The 6,382-nt window shown below is 43.1% G+C and overlaps 1 long non-coding RNA gene across 1 annotated transcript in view; it reads right to left on the reverse strand.

Annotated features, from left to right (window-relative positions):
• LOC135903995 (uncharacterized) overlaps positions 1-5,861 on the reverse strand; it is an 85,490-nt gene extending 79,629 nt beyond the window's left edge. The window contains exon 1 of the long non-coding RNA XR_010564986.2: positions 5,759-5,861. This is a non-coding gene — a long non-coding RNA (uncharacterized lncRNA). The remainder of the gene's footprint in view (positions 1-5,758) is intronic.
• Between the last annotated feature and the right edge of the window lie 521 nt (positions 5,862-6,382).

Raw genomic sequence — 6,382 nt, forward strand, 5'->3', positions numbered from 1 at the left:
ACAAATTGGATACGGTTAGCAAAATAGTCGCAAATCCAGTCAATTATGGGGCCTGTACCTAACGTAATCTCAAGTCTTATGAGCTTTTTGTGTGATACCAGATCAAATGCCTTCGATAAATCGAGTAGGATAAGGTCTGTTTGTCTATGTTGGTCGATATTGAATTATATGTCGTGGGTTAGTTCCAGTAGTGGAGGGATTCCAGAAAGGCCTCTGCGAAAGCCATGTTGATATGGTGATATGATATTCTCCTTTTCTAAGAAAACGGTTATGTGTTTTAGTATGCTGTGTTCCAGAAGTTTGCACACGGTATTCGTAAGCGAAATCGGCCGATAGTTGAACGGGTCGTCTTTGCAGCCTGATTTATGTATTGAGATAACTTTTGCAGATTTCTAATCCTTTGGAAGAACAGATGATGACAATGATTTGTTACATATTGCACAAAGGTACTTTGTCGTCCATTCTGCGTATCGTTTCAAGAAAGCGTTGGGTATTTTATCCGGGCCTGGCCCTTTTTTCGTGTCCAGGTTTAGGAGAAGGTTCAGCACTCCGGCCTTCGTGACTGTAAGAGGGCTTAGTGTGCTATTAACGGTTATGTCAATCTGAGGTAGTTTCCCATCGTCAGTTGTGAAGATAGAAGAAAAATAGTTATTTAGTGAATTGGCGCTTTCTTTGTTAGTTTCGGGTGACACTGGCGTATCACTTGATGCCTTAGGTTTAAGGTAGTTCCAGAATTTCCTCGGTGAATTCCTTAGGAATCCTTCAAGTGTGTTTGAGACACCTCCGGTTAAGTTTCACTTCGCTGTCTTTATTTTAAATTTCACGTCTTGGATAGCTAGAGTAAGATTACTTCGAGATGAAGGATTAGGTTCTATTTTCATTTATTTTTTCAGACGCTTGATTTTACGTTTGGCATGAATGATGTAACATGAGATCCAGGGATTGTGCTTCCTCGTTTCTTTAACTTTAGAAAGTACATACTTGGAAACACAATGAAACATAATTTTTTGAGGCTATGCCACAGTGTTTCGATGTTTGTAGTGGGACGTATTGAAAGTGCTTCAAAGGCGGTAAATTCGTTAGATAAGTAGTCAATAATACTCGTATCGTCTGCTCGACTGAAGTCCGGGTAAATGATGGGTGGTTGGGAAGAAAATGTAGTATTCTGAGCAGGTACAGCACATAAAATAATCCTATGATCAGATATGCCATTAATGAATTCAAGATACGTTTGCTCAAACGGGAAATGATGGCTCGAAAAAAACTAAATCAAGTGTGTTGGAAGCAGTTCCTTGGACACGCGTGAGCTCTGTTACGATTTGGCTGAGATTCAATGAAAGCATGAGTTCGAAAAGCATATCAGCACTTGGTGAGCGGTGTTCAAATGTTTGCCAGTTTACATCAGGCAGGCTAAAATCCCCTAGAAGTATTAGTCTGGCCCCCAAAACGTTATTTTGCGCATACAAGCCCAGTGTTTCCATCACTTCAACCTCACATGAGGGACTACGATAAATACAGCCGACAACCATATTGCATGTAGAAAATGTTAGTTTACAAAAAATTCCTTCCACTCCTGTGACATCAGGTAACACGATATAAGGGATTCCCTTTTTAATCAATAAGGCGACGCCACCGCCGCGTTTTAATCTGTCCTTCCGTACGATTACGTAGTTTGGTGGTGTCATTTCAGCGTCCCTGATACCGATTGTTAGAAAAGTCTCAGTTAAAGCAACAAAATCTGGTTCGAGACCAAGAAGTAATGCTTCAAGGAAGTCAGTTTTCTTTAGTATGCTACGCGCATTAATATTGCAGATAGTTATTTCGGACGGAGTGCACTGCGTTGAGAGCGTGTTGTTTGACTTTCGGCTTCCTGTTTCTTTTTTTGCTCAAGGTAGCTGTATGTGGTTGAATTATTATTAATTATTATTATATTTTATGTAGTTTTACGTGCCAAAACCACTTACTGAATATGAGGCACGCCGTAGTGGAGGACTCCGGAAATTTCAACCACCTGGAGTTCTTTAACGTGCACCTAAATCTAAGCACACGAGTGTTTTCGCATTTCGCCCCCATCGGAATGCGGCCACCGTGGCCGGGATTCGATCCCGCGACCTCGTGCTCAGCAGACCAACACCATAGCCACTGAGTAACCACGGCGGTTATTATTATTATTATTATTATTATTATTATTATTATTATTATTATTATTATTATTATTATTATTATTTGTCGCTTAGGAGCTGTTGGCGCTGTTAATTCGCGCAGACGCACTGACATTTAACATATAAATGCGCAAATAAGTCAAAGATATGAAGAAATCGCGTAAAATCTTAGTAAAGCTGAAACTCCCCTCATTAAATAAGTCGAACATTCAGCCTTATAGCCTTCTCAAATCAACTAAAAAAAGAAAATGAGAAAGCTTTGTGTTTCTGTGTTCTCCTTGAGTTATTCCAGACCCGACGCACTATATGTCCCCTATATTCGTATCTGCTCCAGCTACTTCGAATAACAGTAGTCGTAATAATCAATAACTGCGCCTTTCTGTACTTTCTTGAACTATGCGCGGACTATAAGAATGCTGTGCCGCCCGGTTTACGAAAACCAACGCAATAAATGTCACCTTCATTTTTAATTACCCGTACGGCTGTCTCTTGACGCTGGTTAAACGGTCAAGCAGCGACGCTGAGGATCTGGCTTCTTGAAGCTCTGCAACAACTCTGGTCGCGTTTTCTGGTTCCTTGTACGGCATCCTTGAGGTGTTTCTTTTTCCCCTCATGTTCCTCTCCCTGTGAAGCGTAGTGAACCGGAGGCTCTCCCGCGCTGCCTGTATTTCTATCTCCATATTTTCTCGTCCAGCCTTGGTAATCGTTCGTCATCATCGTGGCGTCATACATCGGACGTAAGTCGCCACGTAGACGCAGAGAAAATTTGGGCTCTATACGTGTTAACACTGATATTTGTCACCTATTGATGCAGACATTGTAACACTAGATAGTTCGATAGTTTTATGCAAGATTCGCGCCTTGAGCAGCTCTGGGCCTGTAAATGGAGTGGGAAGAGGTGGTTCCTGATGCCCTGAAGTAAACATTCATGCCCTCCCTGCTCAACTAAAAGTGATTAAGGCGCGAAAATAATGTAAATGTAAGTATATAGACCAACGCTGTTTCTATAAGTGCGGTATATGACTTTGTTGCACATGTTATGGTAGAGGCTGCTTCTAGTTGTGAATATTATGTATTTTTTAAGGCGAAAGCCTTAAATCTATGTTTCGAGGCCGCGCTGTGAGGTACAGAAAACGTCACGTGACCTAAGGAATGCCAGAAGTGAAGCAAATCATGTACAGCCATGTATAAGAGATGATTAATGATTAGCAAAGTCAATTAATGATTAATTATGGATTGTACTAAAGTGGACTAAGGTGGATTAGAGTATATGAAGGTGGATTAAGGCCAATTAAGGTGGATTAAGGTAAATAAGGAGGATTAAGGTTGGTTAGGGTGGATTAAGGTCGATTAAGGTGAATTACGGTCGATAAAGATGGATCAAGGATGATTAAGGTGGATTAAGGTCGAATAAGGTGGATTATGGCGGATTAAAGTGGGATTAGGAGGGTCAAGGGGGATTAAGGTGGATTACAGTAGGCCATACAAGGCTTTCACTTCCGCGTCTTTTAGGCGATAGCTAAGTACAGCTGGGAATTGTTTAATTGACGCGCAGTAAAATTAATTCACATGTGTTCTCCGGTTGTCGAAAAGAGTATACATGGCAAAACGAAAAAAAAAAGCTTATACAACATATGCCAGCTAACTTGCGCAACACATATACCAACTAGCCGAGGGGTCTCATCCAGTAAGAAGAGCGTGCCTGTGTGTCACATGTATCTGAACAGGCGGAGCAAGCACTAGAGATCGAGTCACAGATATCACTGTCAGTGCGCTCGTGCCCAACACGAACATGCACGCTACCGAGACGCCGCCTGGCTCATCACTGTGGGAGGCCAGAGATTGCAGGATTTTAGAGAAATGTCGTGGCGCAAGTTTACACGCGGCCAAGTAAATCGAATGCGCCACGTTTTGGGGGGCATAGCCGGCGCGACTAGCCGGCATAATCAATCGTTAGTTTTAACCATAGGGTTCACATTTCTTCCCTGAAAATTTCGCGCGCCCTTATATTTTGGGTGAATTAGCAGGGCGCGAAAATAAAAACTTCTACAGTAACAAAAAATTGTGTCATTTTACGCTAGCGAGACCAAGTACATGTTTTAGACAGTTCAGTTGAGAAGCCGCCAATAATTCTTGTTGGTGGCATTAAATTAGCTAATTTTACATGATTACATAAATACTTAATTATTGTTTTATTAGTTAATTATAACATATCAATTATTATTGAAACATCAAACTGGAATTTTCTCAGCAAGATACAATCACTGTTTCATTTTTCTAGCTGAGGAAGGCAGCCCGCAAAGCATGAAAAATGAGTGATTATGCTTCCATCCGCACGACATCCACAGCAAAGAGCAACGCCCTCAAGCACGCTCACTGGAAAACCTCACGAATAATAATAATCACAATAATAATAGGTTGTGAACATTCCACTTTGTTGCGCACTGTGAATCGTGCTCGCCCAAGATCACCCCATCCAAACATACGTTTCTGTGTATTGTCCCAGGACGCGCATATCCGTCATCTTTCCTGCGTCCCTGATCATCACTCGGCGTTCTTGCCCTCGCAGAGACCTCGTGCAACGTTTTCTGACGTTATCATCACCCATACAGATTATCTTCCATTAGGGGAGAGAGAGAGATGCAAATGAAAGGAAGGCAGGGAGGTTAACCAGACTTAAAACGTCCGGTTTGCTACCCTGCACTAGGGGAAGGGAAAGGGGAAATAAAGTACACACCAGCAGCAAGGCCCTCATTGCCCTTGTGGTGTCTCCAGCAGCCTCAGGTGCGCCTTCGTATTGCGGGTTTAACGAAGAAGGCCAATCATCCAAAATTAGCTCTGAAACAGCTGAAGCTGCTATTACTCAATGAAACATACGGGGATCGAATACACATCTATACCGATGGTTCGGTCTCATCTTACAAACATTTTTTTAAGGGCTCCCTTAGTCATAGTTAAACCGCATTAAGTATTGACTTAGATGGTTTGAGCAAATATATTAAGCTGCTTAATGAACATACAAAGAATACTTACACACTTGTTATTTTTGCCTCATATCCTCATTTTGCCTCATTTAGATTCGTTGCCAGGAACCTTAAAAATACTGCTACTTTTAAACTATACGAAAGCGGCAGCGCACACACTGCTGATGCAGGCCCCGCAAACACGGTCTTTCATCCGAGTACGCTAGCAGTTATTCAACTATACGTGTCTGTTAGAAAATTCTTCATGCTAACACAATTTCGAGATATATACGTAAAGCGTGTCACGAGAATTTCACTACACATGAGATCTACCACACTGGCTGCCCAACACACACATTCTGCTTAGTGGCAGCTAAGTATCAAGTTAAAACAAGGTGTACTTCCTTTTTTACGCACCTAAACTATAACGCTAAAATCAACAAGCCCAAGCGATCGCTCGCCGTAAAACATTCCGTATAGTAGAAGCGAGAACAAGAGCGCGTTATAAAATTATGCCAACGACAAACCGACACTATACCCGAGTCGCCTGCGCTACATGCAGCCGGTTCGCGCTACGAAATGCGCTCACATAATCATGAGCTATTGACGCAAAACATCTTTGCTAAAGCTTACCGTTCAGTGTAGTTGACGTGCGATGCCACAAAGACACGCATACACAGACACCGACGCTCAGGCAGACACCGCACACCGCTACAAGCGTTTACGTGCCTGGCGCACTCGTTGAGAATTCAAATTGACGAGGTAAGACGGCGCACCGCTGCGCATGCGCAAGAGCTCCACGCATGCGCAGGAGCTCCGCGCGCGGGGCGTGTGCGCGCCGGAAAGTGTGAGCGCCTTTTCCCTTTTTTTTTTGGTCTGTTTCTCTCTCTGCACGCCATGCGCGCCGGAACGGGTTGTTTTTTTCTTCTCCATCTTTCATCTTTTTTCATGGACGAAGGAAATGCGCTGGCAGGTTGTATTACAAACGCTGTGGGCTATCGTGTGGATGGATGAATGCGCTGTTTGTAAAAACCGTTACAGGGCCCTTCAGACGCTTCAGACGCATTATCGCCAGCGACGATGAGTTATACAGCGCATTTGTAGCATATCGTCCAGCGTACTGCTAAATGTAATGCCCGCACGTACGCTAGTGCTAATTTTCCGCTCCGATGATAGGTCAAAGCAATCAGTACGGCAATGAGGTACTCATATGCGTGGCTGCGCAGGAATACCGCCGGCGAAATACTGGGTGGGCTC

This window comes from Dermacentor albipictus, chromosome 5 (genome assembly GCF_038994185.2).
Source record: "Dermacentor albipictus isolate Rhodes 1998 colony chromosome 5, USDA_Dalb.pri_finalv2, whole genome shotgun sequence".
In the NCBI taxonomy this organism is placed as follows: Eukaryota; Metazoa; Arthropoda; class Arachnida; order Ixodida; family Ixodidae; genus Dermacentor; species Dermacentor albipictus.